Genomic DNA, 16,886 nt, shown 5'->3' with positions numbered 1-16,886 from the left:
ATAAACTTAGATAGTTCTGCAACTTTGTCCTCAAAGACTCTTTAATTTGGGCTTATCAAATTATTTTTTGCCTGATACACACCTTTTAGATATGAGTGAAAAAGAGTGGTTTGATAACCTGGTGGCTAAGTACCTGTATAGATTAGGAAGAAGAATATAGCATCCTTATTCTACTTCTGTCAACATATTGATTTGAATCAAAAGACTATTTAAAAGGGAAATAAAACTTCAGTCCAGTCTATGTTACAGAGTAGGTAAAACAAGAGGTTTGTAGTTGAGGAGAGTAAATTAATTAATGAGCTACACAATAAAAAAAAGAGGTCTTTCCATCCCTGAAATATTTTTTATTGTGTCCTCTAATGAGTTTTATTCTTTGATTTTCAATTCAGTTCATGGGTTTGGGTTTTTCTTTGTTGTTGTTCTTTGTTTTATTTTATTTAGATTTAGTTGCTTAATAAAAATAGGATTTTTAAAGTATTCAAAAGGCATAAGACTTAGCATGTAGGCTTATCCAATTCCCCACTACTTTCTTAATCTCATTGAGCTCATGAATATGTGTGATCACAAACACATATCTCTGCATATATATATATATGCACCTATCTATACTTTTCAAAGGACTACAAAAGTTTGTAGGTAACTAGAAATCTGTTATTAAAGAACAGCCATAAAATGCTCAGATTACTTTAATTCTTGGAGCTTCTTTTCTCTTTTCCACATGAACAGAAATACGGTAAAAATGTCCTAGGAAGACCTTATAAGTATATGATATATGCTACAGAAGAGCATTTTGACTTTCAGGTATTATAGTTCAAACCACCAAAAACAAGCAAGCAAATGAACAAACAAACAAACAACAGCATCAACAACAAAACAGCTAGGAAGGCTTAAAACTGATAATAATGATGAAAGGGAGGATTCATTTCATAGAAAATGTAGTATAATATTGTGAGGAAGAAAAAGGTTATCACTGGTATTTATGTCTTCCATATGTTAGCAGAGATACTGGAAACAAAAAGTGAGAGAACTGACAGTCATGGAACTGTAAATATTGAGAATAAACAGGAGAATCAGAAAAAAAACCAGTGAGATCAAGTTGTTCATTAAAGGCAGGATAACAGTATAAAAATTACTGCTTTGAAGAGTAGAAGAAAAGGACATTTTTAGAGTAGTACAGAGTATTAAAGAAATATGACATCGTTCCATTTTCTGAAAACCATGCAAGAGTTTCCCAGTTACAAAGCTATGTCAAATGTGTAATAGGAAAGCTTTTATTGCTTAAATCATTTAAAACAACACTGAATAAAATACCTTGAAATAACATTGCACCAGGAGGAGGATGAACTTTAGTAGACTTTACCCTTTTAAGATGTATTTGTAACATCAGTGTTTTATCCTAACCGATATAATTAGTTATGAAAATATAAATCAATAGGCTCTTTTCTGCCAGTTCAAAAATAGGAGCTTCTGGAGCAGTTATTATAAAAATGCTATATATATAACATCCATATTTTTTTATTTTTGTTTTAATAAATGGTACTCCACTCTTATCATGCCTTTCCTCAATATTTTTTTCTTAACTGAAGAAATTCTTAACATTCTTTTGAGAACAGTATCAGGTCAGTACCACAATTATGAGAGTGTCTACAGGTCTTTCTGTTGATTGTGATCCCGCCTTTTTTCCCCCCACTTTTTAAAAATTAATTAAAATATTAATTTTGAAATAAGGATCAGAGTTTCTGCTGTTTTGAAGGCAAGAAATATATTTGCATTACACTACATCATGCTTAGTTTTCTTTAACGCACTAGAAAGGATATGATAGGATATATTCACATGGCTGAACTTGCTTGTTTATGATAATACAAGAAATGACAAAGCCTGCTAAAACATCTTTGAGAGCATGAAGTAACAGTGTCTGTACAGGGGTATAATTTTATATAGGAATCCATTTGCACTGGAAGTTGGTTTTGGGTGAGAGAAAGGAAGATTATTAAAAATAGGGTATAGACAGACATGTACTAGGGTGCTGAAACAACTGATACTGAGAAGAGAAAATATTGTGCAAATCAGTTATTTAATACTATTGGGATTTGAGAAGGATATCTGAACTCCAAAGGAACCAATATTATCTCTGATATATTATAAATAGACAACTTAAATGGCAAAGCACCATTAATCCTGTACAATCCTCATATTAATCTTCATATTGTATTCTTTTTGCATAGAAATACTTTCAGTTGGCTTTTCAATATCTTTAAGAGCAATCATTTCTAGCAATGACAGTGACAACCACCATTAAGTACCCATTTTTTCCCCTCTGAACTAATCATGAAAATAGTTTAGCAGAATACATTTTAAAAGCTAGTTTATATGATCTTGATATTAACAGGCACTGACACTTATGCCTAAAACTATTCTTATTTTTATATAATAAAGGAAATCTTTAGCTGAAACAAATAGGTTAAATTTCAATTAATCATATAGTTAAAAACGCTGTTCAGCTAAATATAAGATATAGACATATGTCTTCTTACCCTTCATTTCTTCATTATGTTGTATTGCCACACATTTCCAGCTGTATAACAATTAAGAAATGTATTGAGAGAAGAATTTAGGGCATTAGTCTTTTTTTTTTCTTTTTTTTTTTTTTTTTTTTTTTTTTTTTTTTTTTTTTTTTTTTTTTTTTAATACATGCTAAATCAGATATTGACACTCCAAGAAGGGCCTTAGGCTGTTCTAAATGTTATTAATGACTCTCACTAGGTTCGAAGATCTTTTGATGTGTCCTGCATAAGAATTGGATGTTCACCTGCTAAATTGGAGATTTGAAAACCAAGGCTTGGATCCAGAAATTGTGAAGATATTACCAAGTGATACTTTAATCAACTTTACTGTTATTGTTTATATAAGAAAGTTTTTATGATGTTCTGTAGATAAAGAACATTTTTTAAAATATTCCTAAGAAAAAAACAATATTGATATGAACACCTATGAGAGAAAAGTTGCTCATTGCTTCATAGTACTTCATAGTACTCACTATGTTTGCACTGCTTTGACTGACAGTGATAGCAACAAAAACCGTATGCTTTTCTGCAGAGGAGGCTCTCCATTTTCATCAGACTTTGACAATAAATTTGAAAGTTAGAAGCTTTGGATCGGGGTCACAGCCAGGATTAAAATCTTACTGCTTCAGCTACAAAGAAAATGGTTTCAACTTGGCTTTCTTATAAAATGGTGATGTTAGAACTATAGTGGACCATCAGTTGTGCAAATCAGACTTTCTAGAGTTGCAATGTTAGTTTACTTTTCATGAATCAGTTTTGATGCTTAAATAAGTAAGCACCTTTCCAACTGAACTTACTGAGTGAAAGCCGTGGTCTATGATTAGGCACATTGGTCAACATTCACAGCAGAAAAAATAACTGAGATCCTTGAAACAGGTGAAATCCAGCTGCTGTTCACTTTCTCAAATGCTTGTAGCAAGAGAGACAGGAATGTTCAACAGGCATTTTGTGAGGGTGCCTGAACAATCCCTTGGCAAATAGCCAAGATAACGTAGAAATAAAAATGTGAGTGCTCATGGTGTTTATGGAGATTGAACATAGTCAAAATGGTCTGGAGGGTATTTGCACTCAAAATGGTCACATTAAGGACCTAACTGCAGCCTAGACAGGGCAGCCAACCTCACAAAGGGGTGCTGGGGAAGGGCCTGTACCCACAGTGAGATGGCACAGGTGACCAGCACACAATGCCACCTCACTTCTAGGTACAGGGGACCTTGTGGGGGGCTTTGTCACACAGAGCTGGAGGGCTCACACCTCTCACAGGAGCTGAGCACCTGGAAAACCTGTACTGCTGGAGAGGGATGCCACTGACCTCTGGCTGCAGTGCAGGGGAATTGTGACACAAAAATTTTGGAAGGTTTAGTCACTGAAGGGTGATTAGAAACATGTAGGAGCTTATTAACAATTTGTAAGTGTCTAGCATTGTGGTTTAACTATTGTATTACTGCTATTGATCCTGAATGTACAGCTCACTGATTTCTGGATAATTGTGTGTCATTAATAAATCACTAAACTGCTTTGATCTTAATTTAGTTTAAACTATTTGAACTGAGCAATTTTTTCCTGGCAACACAATTCAGGACATCTAAATGTTGAAATACCTCCAAGAGTTTCTGTTGCTCTCCACTAGCAATAGTTTTTGACTGTTCTAACTTAGGAGCCTTATAAAAAAAATGGAAGTATATCTGAATTAATGCAACCAGCAACTGAATCTGAATAGGTATCTGCATTGCAGAGAATGAAGCTGCAACACTCCACTCACATATTAAAGAAGTTATCACAACTGAAACAACAATCCCTGGGGCAGGGACTATTAAATGGGAGAAACTGGATTTTAAAATCTTGTTCTGGAGAGTTGTACTGTTTCCAACAGTGAAAGACAGTTGCTAAAAGCTCTCAAAATTTATTGAAGTTGCTAAGCAATGGTCATGAAAATCAGGTAAGTGTGTAAGTGTAAGCGTTCAGGTATTTTTGGGTTTGTTTGGTTGGTTGGCTGGGTTTTTTTCTCTTCAAGGCGGTAAAAAAGCACTGGATGAACATGAAGATGTGATAACTTCTGGGCTATTTTTTGCAAAGCAAGGACTACAGGCAAGCATCCACACATCATGAAAGTGCTTCTATTTTACATAGATTGAAAAAAGAAACAAGAATTTGGTAGGGCAGGCTATAAAGGGACCCAATAAACAAATAATTTCAATTGTCTCATAGAAATTAAGAAGGTCTGGTCTCAGATAGGGCATGTAGCCAGGGAAAGAAGACATGCAAGGGTCTTACACAGAGAAAAAGGTCTGTTAATTATGAGGTCTGGCAAAGGATCTTTTCTTTTAGATCACTGTAAGCAAATAGCTATTAGTGTTTCCCCTATTTTTTTTATTTACATGTTCATGGTGCCACATAGCCATTTGAATGTGATTAAACAACAAAACTAATTTATGCAATGGTGTATTTTTATTTTTTTTCTCTTAGTCTGGCTATCAACATCATGTGCAGGAAAACAACGGGCATGCTGCCCCAAGCTCTCCCTGCTGTACGTACAGCCAGCCCTCCTCCCTCTCTGCTGTCACTCCTGCTGAGACTAACAGCAACCATGTGTCATCCCAGCTCCTCTTAAACTCCTCGATTCTCCTGAGAAGATCCGCCTGTCTCTGCAAATCTGTTAACGGATTGTCTCCTACCATAACTAACTGACAACACGTAATACAGTCTCTTACCTGTTCCTTCTTAATATTCATGCACACTCCATATACAATATGCACCAAGTGCAACTGGTGTCATAGCAGATGGATAGAGCAAAAAGTGTATATATTAGAGGAGAAAAAATCACAGGGGTTTTTTTGTCCATTTTTTTTCCTCTTCTAAGTAAGCAAAATATTTTTTTCTATTTTGTTTCCATTCAAAGCCCCTTGGTACCTAGGCAAGATAGAATAATTTTAGACATAGATTTCTTTGTATATATTAGGTTTTAAAGAAGAACAGTAGCTTTTTATTGCTCATGGTTTTTAATAACTATTACATTTCTATTCTGTCAGACTCACTTCTGTCTGCCAATCAGTGTCAACAGCCAATCTCATCAATACAACTGGACGTTTATTTCACAAAATTAACTTACATTCTGGTTAACATTATTGATTATGACAAGTGATATTGTAGTATTACTAATGGGTAACTTCAAACATATGGAAAATTTCATTTCTGATTTCTCTGCAATGTGGTTATCCAGGAGAGAAAGTCACAGTAGAAAACGGTGTGGAGTGTAACAGTCATTGAAATATAAAATAATAATTGCTGCTCTGTTGGTACCTTGATATATAATTAAACAATACATATTTTAAGAATTCTCATATTGCATATCCCCATGTCAGGCAACTACTTCCATGGGGAGCATTTCATAAATGGAGGAAATTAACAGGCTAAAAGCCAAATTATCACAGACACTGACAAAAGCAAGGGAAAAATCAGTGTGAAGGATAATACTCCAGGCTTGACTTGTTCCATTACATTTAGTCATTACAGAGAGGCTCTCAGGTCACTGAATGATTTGTTCTGCAATACCTGTAACAGTGCACAATAGGCTAAGTGAAAGGCAGTATCCATCATAACTTTAAATTGCCTTGCTTTTGTCAGTTTGTGCTGTACCTTAAACATTGCTTAAGTATATATAAGGAATATATACTATGGGGAATATTGTTATTAAAGACAGATTGTTCTTGAATTACCCAGCCTAAAAGAATCTAAAGGAATATACCTAAAAGATAAAGAAAAAAAAAAAGCCAGGTGTGTGTGATACCTAAGCTTATTATCTGAAACTGACTTATCTTGCACATATTTTGCCATGCCTATTAATTTGTTTGACAGACATCAGTTGCAATATTAAAGGAAGGAAGCTCTTCAAAGAGACATAGGAAAAATACCGAGCAGCAAAGCATATAGGTGTTTTTTTGGGTTTGGTTGTTTTTTTGTTGTTTTTTTGGGAGGTGGGGGGGTTGGTAAATTATTTTCCCCCTGTCTCACTTTTGCTTTAATTAAAATAATTATTATATCAAAAACATGGTTTTCTCTTTCAGGACTTTGATGAATGGTGATGCATGAACTACATATGTACACATTGTGTCAGTGTCATCTTTAGAGTGTGGGGAGTAGCTTTATGACTTCAACATCATACCCAAAAAATTCTTGAACTAATATGAAGCTATCATGGAGTCAGAAATTCTAAAATTAAATGTTAAAAAAATTCAGCATCTAAATCTAGGAAACATACTGAATGTTCTGCTTTTCTGATGGTAGATTTACAGTGGGTTTCATACATGGACATGGATTTGAACATAGAAGTATGGACAGTGCCTCCAAGTAAAATTTTAGGGAAGTTGGGGACTTAAGGTAGAGTTTAACATCATAAAAAAGTAGTAGATATGAGAGTAGTACTGCAGTCTTTGAGTTAGATGTTCAGTTTAATAGTTTAATGTGAGTTCTATTTAATACCTTTAGCAATTCTTTGGACAAAGGGATCAAATGTACCCTCAGTTAGTCTGCAGGTGATACCAAGTTGGGTGGGAGTGTTGATCTGTTGGAGGGCAGGAAGCCTCTGAAGGGGGATCTGGACAGGCAGGGTTGATGGGCTGAGGCCAGCTGGGTGAAGCTCAACAAGGCCAGGTGCTGGGTCACAACAATCCCCTGTAATGTTATGGGCTGGGGGCAGAGTGGCTGGAAAGAGGGCCAGGAGAAAAGGACCTAGGGGACTGGTTGACACCCAGCTGAACATAAGCCAGTGTGTGCCTAGGTTGGTCAAGAAGGCCAATGGCATCCTGGCCTTATCCTGACCTATATCAGCAATAGTGTGGCCAGCAAGACCAGGGCAGGGATTGTCCCCCTGTACTCAGCACTGGTAAGGCCACACCTTGCATTCTGTGTTCAGTTCTGAGCCCCTCATTACAGGGACATCGAGATGCTCAAGCATATCCAGAGAAAGGGAACAAAGATGATGAAGGTTCTAAGAGTACAAGTCTAAGAGCAGCTGAGGGATCTGGGGTTATATAACCTGGAGAATATTGTCACTCTCAAAAACTACCTGAAAGGAAGTTGTGGAGAGATAAGATAAATTTCTTCACCAAAAGGTTTGTCAAGCCTTGGAAAAGGCTGTCTGGGGAGAGCTTGAGTCATCATCCCTGGCAATATTTACATTTATGCCCATGGTGTAGTGTTTTTGTGGTAGACTTGTCAGTGGTAGACTTGACAGTGAAAGGTGAACACTTGTACTCTAAGATCTTAAAGTTGCTTTCTAACCCAAATTATTCTATAATTCTATAACCACTGAACTACATGGTACATATAAGATGTCTCACTTGCTTTGGCTCTAGCTCATTTCAATTAAGAGAAAATTTGGATTTTAAACCATGCCAGCATTAGGCTCTAAGTAGGACTGTTGAGACTGAAGGTGTCGTACAAATGTGAACTGGAAGGAGCTTTAGGTGTCGGCAGGCCTAGATAGCCAGCTTAATAGGAATTTAGAAGGGCTAATTGATGTTTTAATATGCACAGAACCACAGAATATTTGTGTTGGAAGGGACTTCTCAAGGTCATTTGGTCTGGCCCTCTTGCTCCAACTGGGCCACCTACAGCAGATTGTCCAGGACTGTATCCAGAGAGTTTCCGGATATATGTAGAGATGGAGACTCCACAACCTCCCCGAGCAATTTGTGTCAGTGACCAGTCACTCTCATGTTTCCTGAGGTTGGAGAGGAACATTCTGTTATAGTTTATGCCACTGGTTCTGTCACTGGATCTCAATGAAAAGAACCTTTGCTTCATCTCCTTTCCACCAGCATGTGCCCAAACTTTGGGATTAAACCTCCCTAGGTGCAGGACTTGCCGCTTCCTTTCAGTGAAGTGTCATTGTATCAAATTTCTGCTGGCCTTCCATATTAAATGAAAATACTGCAATGTTTTTTCCTCATACTTAACTCTGGGAAGCTAACTAACTTTAGGCAATTCAGATAAAAGTTTAGATAAGAAGGAAAGAGCCACATCTCCTTACGTAATCAGTGGCAGTTCCTATTTGTCTGTAGAATGCATAGAGGAAATTTACTGTCATCTGAGTAACTTGACATGCAAACATGATTTACAGGTTTCTAAACCAGGAACAGTTTAGGAGTTCAGTTACATGAAGCTTACATTTTCATTATTCCAGAGTGCAACAGTCTTCAGGATAAAACCAGTCAGTGAAGTTTATGTTGCTGCCTCATCCTTCTGAAAGATGAAAGATCAGTCTGGACCCCCAAAACCTTGCTGGATTTAGTTCTGAGCCCCTGTGTTAAAAAAAAAAAAAAAAAAAAAAAAAAAAATAAAAAAAAAAGTTTGGTTTGTGTACTAAACTTTATAAGTTTAAAAACTCATTTCACACTGGTTCACATAAAACAGTTGTCCTGAGTACCGAAAATTGAGCAAATTAAAAAAAAAAAAAAAAAAAAAAAAAAAAAAAAAAAAAAAAAATTGGGAAAAGAACTATGGTTATTGGTTTATATATTTTATTCTTCCTAAAAAGAAAGTATAGTTCCCAAACTACATATTACAAGAATTGTTTTAAGGAATAAATTAGTACTTGTAGCCTTGTTCATCAGTTCATCTCATTATCTGGAAAAGTAAGCCACAAATGAAAATCGCATAGTAGTTAATGTGACAGTGTTGGAGTTGGACAACAGCAATGACTGCTGAGAATTAACAGAACAGTATGATAATATGTTTTGGGACTAATAAAACAAAGCATGACTATTCAATAGGACTCTGAACACTAGGAAAATGATTCGTAGGTGGAGAGGATTGGCTCACAGGTTGCATGTCTGCCTGATGCTCTGCAGCACAGCAATGTAGGAGAGGTTCCAGAAGTGCTACTGGTATGAGGTGTGGCACAATTCCAGGCTAATATACCTGTTCATCAATTATTCTGCATCAATATGGTTCTTCCTACATGACACTCTACTGTGTAATATAAATGTATCTTTACAGAGAAGGAGCTAGAAAAGAAGTTGAGGCAAAAATGCTTCAGCAGCAGGAAGGCAGCTTCAGTGTCCTGTTATGTTTTATTTTCACTGAATTCAACAGCACATTTCCTGCTGATTTTGGTTGTTCATGGTTAGATTGCTGGTGTGCAGATGATTCACAGAAGAAAGTACTAATATTAGTGAAATATGTAGCTACATGAATTATAAAAGCTGTTTCATCCATCATAGTCAATTTTGGTTGATAAATTAATAAAGCTGAAAAATCTGTAAAAGTAGGACCCCTGCATGTAAATTTATGGAAAGCAAATTAGCTACTTATCATTCCTGACTCTGTGAACACTTTTTATATACAGAAGTACTCCTTCAACAACCACTCTCTTATAACTTAAGCCAGGGAACATACATGAAAAATATAAACTACAAGCTTGTTGCAGTAGAAATGTAATTTTAGTTTATTTCTTTGCTGAGGTATGGAAGTGTAGATAGCTTGTTTTGATACCACAAAATCAATTCAGCCCTTTTGGCTGTGAAAAACAACCAGTTTTTGCTTAGCAAGTACTTGTGAATTTGATTTATTATGATTTTTTTTTCTACTTCACAGAAAACAAGCTGTTTGTTTGTTTGTTTGTTTGTTTTTTGTTTTGTTTTAATATATATGAAATGGCAAGTTTCCAAGTCTAAAAACTGTCTTTCATTTGTATGAAAACTATGAAAAACCTTGGGGTGAAACCAAAAGAATGGATCTCTATTTCCATGCTATAACAAACACTCTTTTTTACACATAAGTCACATGGCTTGATCTTTTCAAGTTTATTGGGGTTTTTTCTTCCTAATTTCTAACAGAATCTGATCCTTCTTTTTTTTTTCTTTTTTTTTTTTTTTAATGCAAACTCTTGTAAATGTAAATTGTCTTTTAAATCATATTCCTTGAACATTTTCATAATTATATTTCTTACAAATATGTTAATGACAGATTCTTACTCCTTGTGCAGTCATTAAATATATTCATGTGTTGCATGATAGGTTTAAGGGAAAGCACAGACAATGCTATAAGGGATTATAATTTATAGACAAGCATCATAGTCTCAAGCACCTTTAATGATAGGAGGTCTGCCTAGGGATAATACATGAAAGGACTAGTGATTTGGGCATTTCTCATATAAGTCTTGATGTCTATGGCCAACATAAAACACTATAATAATCTTGAAATTAATGGGATGAGTCTCATTTAAGCAGCATTGGCTAGTTGATTAATTGTAATGCATTAGCAATATATTGCCAGAATTGACTTAGTAGGCACAGTAAGTGATAAAACTGCAAAATCTGAGAATTACCCCCAGTAGCATAACTTGAACTCACTGAATAATGACCTAAATTTATTGGAATACAGCCCAACCCATATAAGACAGAAAACAAATCGCATATAAAGCATAAAAATATACATATCTGCTCATGGTAGATATAGTTTACCTTTTGACACTGTTACCTTTCTCTCATCAGTATAAACTGAACTGGGCACAATCAGACATATTAACTCAAGAAAAAAAATGTCCTTTTCAAATGTATATTTTTGGTAAGCTTTCTAAATATTATATTTACCTTATCATCAGTTTTATTCCACCACAATTTTTCATTGACAGTTGTGGATATTTCCATTATTTCCTGGATGTCTTACAGGCATTGATGAATTATTAGCAGGACATAATACATGTGTACATTTGCTGGTTCTGCAGTTTAGCAATAGTCCAGTCTATGTAATGAAAGTCCAGTTTCATGACAAGGTTTCTGAAAAATGTCTGGAATACCTGCATAGTTCTTTCTGGATAAATATTTATATGATACTTTACAACAAATAATCAATAAAAGCCCTGTAATATAACCTGATGGTAAAATTAAATTGTATTTTTAGCTATATATGAATTCTAAGCTCAAAAGTATTTGTTATCAGTTGTATGTATAAGATAATACTAAATATTATTTTATGAGTTAGCTCTAACTATCCAGTAAAAAAACATGACTTCCAGTGCTACTAAAGTTTACATGCTTCTGTATGAAGCTAACTAAAATCAGTAGAATAAAATTCTGATCTGGACTCTGGACTCAGATTTTTTTTTTTTTTTTTTCCCCCCCAATAATAAACAGATATAAAGCTGCAGGGAGGAATAGCAGTCAAACACAGGGTGCAGAGTGATACGGAAAAGAAAGACTTCAGAGACTGCAAAAGTGGGCAGCAGGATGTCCACTCCATGTGTATGACATAGATAGGGAAGCACCTTAACAGGTAATGATGGAAAGTGGATTCCCATGGGGGTTCCCTAATAGGATTGCCTTGCAGGAAAAACATTATGGGGAAGTTCTGCTCTCTAGTTTTTGGGAAATGAAAACATCTGGGCACATCTCTGAAGTGCCTGTACACTGCACAAAGCTATATGTACAGAGAAATTAGAGGGGTTTTGTTTGTTTGTGGGTTTTTTTGTTTGTGTTGTTGGTTTTTGGGGTTTGTTGTTGGTGGTGGTGGTGGTGGTTTGTTTTTAATTTGTGGGTTTTTAAAAATGTTTACGAACTAGACTACCTTTTATTGGCTAAATCTTTTTTTTTTTTTCCTTTTACTGTGATCTCCATGTAGTCTGGGGTGGGGGGGGGGGGGGTTTGATGTTGTTTTTGGGGAGCAGTTTTCTGTTTTTTAAACTAACTGCAACTTTAGCAAAGGTAAAGACTGACCAGTGAGACTGTAGTAATGACTAAATCAAATCTGGTGTGTTATTACTGTCTGATTTTGAGAGACCACATCCTTAGGATACAGAAGAAAAGATAGCACAAGGAAAGAAGGAAAATGTTTCCTTATCATGTTCAGCCAAACAACCCATGGTTCAATAAGAATTTTATTTTCCTTTTCTGCTTGAAGGTGTTCATCTTAGCCAAATAATAACCTTAGGTTAATAGCTATCAATTTCTAATTTGTTCAGATGCACATCAGGTGCAATTAACCCCACCTAAACATAGAAAACTAAACGGAAAATATCTTGGAAGTCCTCTTTTATTAAAAATGGGCTCCTTTTTTTTTAAGCTGTGAATAAGCTCACTGATCTGGGGACATTGAATTTAGGGGACAATGAAAATTTCACTGTAAAAGTGCCTATTAAGTCATTTTGATTACTACCATTAAGTGCCTCTGTTAGCTAAAAAATGTACTGACCATAAGCAACTGGTGTTTAGACAATTACAACATAAACTTTGGGAGCTAAAAAGTTGTATTACAGTCCAATTTTCAGCTGGATTAATTTTGCCCATTCAGCCAAGAATGGAATTAGGGTGCTAATTCTTTGGAGCTCAAGAAATCAGAAATACAGATGGCTCTCTATGCCCCAAATTAAATGTTTCAGCTTCTACATCACTTTTCAAATGTGTATGTATTTTTCCAGGGATCTTGGAGCAGTGAAAGGTCTGTCTTTCTGGGTACATAACTCCTGAGAAACCTAGCTGGGAACTACAGAGGAAAACACAGTATATGTCAAACTTCAAAGCGAATTGATGGACCAAACCAACCAAGTAGCCTGCCTGGATTTCTGCACTCCTTTTTTGGAGGGAAAAAAAATATTTTAGATACCCAAAAGGATGTTTTAAAACTGAAACAGATGTATATGAGATTGGCAGCATGCTTGAAAAAATGTTATAAATACGTTTCAAGACAGAAAGATGCATTCTAGCTGTCAAAAAGCAAATTGCATGTTTCTGATGCAATGGAAATTCATAAACTTTTCTTATTTAACTTTGATTAGAGCAAGCCACTGCTTTGAGAATGACTCAGGGTGGTTTGCAAAGAGGTGAAACATTGAAAGACTACAAACAATCTTTTTAATTGCAGAGAAGCACCAAGCCAGACTGTGATTTCAGGAGAAAAATAAATTATGTCTTAAAAATTTATCCAAAATGTTCTTTCTTGGCAACTTCGCAAGAGTAGTTCATGACCCAGTAACCAGAAAGGTTAAGAGTTTCCATCCCTCCAGCATCAGTGTACCTGTATGACAGACTGTTCACTTGTGATTTTCTCACTGTGAGCGGGTAAGCTCTCAGTGCTTTGATCCACCATGCTGTTATAATGAACCCATTTGACATTGGCTGAACTCCAGATGGCACGTTCAACAGGCATTGCTGTTCTTCAAAGGCTCTGGAAACATTAGCTTTAACCTTTGTAAGTCCTGTACTGATGTTTGCCCCCATTTAATACATCCTCCCTTTAAAGCTGTCTTAATTCTATATTAATTTGCTACCTTGTTTCAGCAATATTTATGATTTTAGAGAAAACAGCTTCCTGATGTAGTATTTTCCATTTTGTTGTGGGATGCTTGGTCCCAAAAGCCATTGTAAGCTAGCAGTATCCTGTATTTGGTACAAATGGCAAGGTTTAGGCAGTGGGAAGGGCGCTGCAGGGTTAGCCTTTATGAAACAAGGCCAGCAGCTGCCTTGTGATAGACGCAGCCAGTTTCAGACAGTTCCAACTTTGCGATACACACAACACTGGCCATAGCGGAGCATATCTGCAAAGCTGGTAGCAGAAAGTTTTAAAAGGGCAAAATACTGAATAAAAAAAAGGAACAAAAATGCCAAAGCAGTGGGTGGTGCCCCGTGACAGCACATGTAAGACCCAGAAAGAGCCTTCGACCCATGAATAACCCACACCTGAGCAGGTACTTCTCCAGAAGGACTGCAGCCCATGGAGGACTCATACTAAAGCACAGGAGGAAGAAGGAAGGAGCAGCAGAAGACAAAGGAATGGCAAAATAAAGCATGGCAGATAGAAACTCTTGTATCCTGACCCGAACATCCAGCACCACCCATAACCTCAACAAAGAGTCTGAGAACAGCCTGTGTGATAACAAGGAGAGTGGATAGCAGGAAGGGGGATGCAAAGTATCAGGAGTGAAGCTAAGCTTGTGAAGGGGGAAAGAGGTGTTTTGGCTAAATTTTTGTTTGCCTATTTTTTCCTCAATGAGGGGGAGGAGTTGTTTCCTGGGGTTTTTTGGTTTGTTTTGATTTGTTTGGGTATTTTTATGGGGTTTTGTTTGGTTGGATTTTTGTTTGTTTTTTAATTTTAATTTATTTATCAATAAATTTAATTCCCCCAAGCTGAGTCTTTTCTACCCGTAACGTCCAAATCATGATCTGTGTGTCCTCCTACACAAATCAAAACAACTATCCCCAACAATGCAAAGTCCCACCCTCTCCCCCCACCAAGGCACTGTCAGGAAAATGGATAAAAGAAATGCTGGATGCCAGTATGGTGGCCACTATGAACAGTGACTATTCCTTTTTCCTTTCCTTTTTCTTTTTATTTTTCCTTTACCTTTTTTTTTTTTTTTTTTTTTTTTCTTTTTTTTTTTCTTTTTCCAAATGGTTGTTCATAAAAGATAACAACAAAATCTTTCTGGCTAATTTCCATAAAGGAAAGGCAATAATATGTATCTCAGCATTCATTGCAGGACAAACATCTATTGCATCTCCTCAGAATCTCCCACAACTCCTACCACTCCCACCAGATAATTTTCTCAAGAGAGATATTGACCAAATATTAGCCAATAACATGCCAAGAAGCTTGAGCAGGACTTGAAAGTCTGTGGATGCGTTTTAAGCAGTTTGTGATTTACAGACCTGTGGTGGTGCAAGAATTGTTTTATCAAGTTCTTATGTAATTTTGTAAGTTTTATAAGAAGTTTTATGTTATGGTTCATTCCACTGTGCCCATAGTCCTGTAACGGTTCCTCCCCTATGAGTTTGCTGTATAGCGAGTTGTTTTGTGTCAATCATCCCACCCCCCCACCTGTCCTTGTCAATCCTCTCTCCCCCCCGCTCTGGGGTGTCCTGTCTGCCACTTCGGGACCCCTCCCTGGACTCGGGAAAGTCCCAGGAGAGGCATCAAGTGATAGGCTGGTGCCTGGGAAATCCCCTTTTCCCCTCTTGTGAGTGGTCCGATGTTTAAAAGTGGACACCCCCTGTTATCCCCCCGAATTCCCTGATTTGCTGACCTGTTGTTGCCACCCCTTAATCCTCCCCAATTTATAAGTTCAGGGAGGGAAATTCAAAGGGGCTCTCTCTGGGCAGTTTGAAGAGTGGCGGAGCTCCCGCCACTCTGACTTTAATAAGCCATCATTAAACCTGCCTAGTAGAGAGTCGACCTTTTGTCCGCCACCACAGTCACGACGCAATCAGGGCCAGCCGCCGGTGGGGAGCCAAGACCCACAGGAAGAGGTTGCTCGCCTGCTTGCAACCCTGACCAAAACGCTTTGGCCGCTGTGCAGATCTGAGCCAGCCAGTGGTCAGCGCCTGCCAGGCGTGGAAGGACACAGCCACATAGCGACTAGCGCCCACGCAGGGCTCCCCTGTGGTGACAAAGCATCTGGCGCCCATGTGGGGCTCACCCACGCCAACAAAGCGACTGGAGCCCAAGCGGGGCTCACCCACGCCAACAAAGCGACCCCTTCTCTTTAGTGCTAAGACAGCTGCCCTTATGGACATAATTATTTGTGTTCTAACACCAGTATAGGTGTCATAGGGTGTTCAACACATTGTGTGTCTGAAGACAAGAAGGGAATCTCCTACACATGGGAGGCCAACATCATTCAGAGGCAGCAGCTGGCACCCATGTAGCTAAAAGGGTGACCTGTGTTCAGGCAACCGAATCTTAGGCTGCTGTCTCTTCTGTATGTAAATTACATACTAGCCTGGGGAGAGGAACTTAACCAGCACAGTGTTGTAATACCAATGTGTCACAATATAAGGACAAGTGAACTCCTAATCACAGCTGCATATTCTCTCCATACTGAGAGGTCCTGAAGGAAGAAACAATTGATTGTGAAAACAAGAAATAATATTTACCTTGAGAGGAAAAGTAAAAGAAAAAAAAAAGGAAAAAATAATGAAAGAACAAATAAAAGCTTGTGTCTGAATCTTGAAACATTCTGGTTTCAAGGGTTTTTTCTGTTTTACGCCTCCTATGAGAAAGACAAAACAAAAGACAAAAACAATTATAATTTTGAACGTCAAAATGAAATGGAAAAACTTTGAACCTGAAGAGACATATAATTCTTCACTTCTCTTAAGGCCCGTAGTGAGGAATATTCTTTAAGAATTATAGACAACCATCAACGTTTTGATTTCAGTTAAAAATTACAGAAGTTGAACACTGATGTTGCATTCAGAATGAAGCTTGGATCCCATACTGAGCAATCTCATAGAATGTGAATGATAAAATTAAGCTGGGAGATACATCCACCTATCATACACTTCAGTTCATGGGAAAAAAACTAGAGCCACTCCAAAGAAAATCTC

Source organism: Hirundo rustica, chromosome 2 (assembly GCF_015227805.2).
Source record: "Hirundo rustica isolate bHirRus1 chromosome 2, bHirRus1.pri.v3, whole genome shotgun sequence".
NCBI lineage: Eukaryota > Metazoa > Chordata > Aves > Passeriformes > Hirundinidae > Hirundo > Hirundo rustica.
This window is presented reverse-complemented; position numbering follows the sequence as displayed.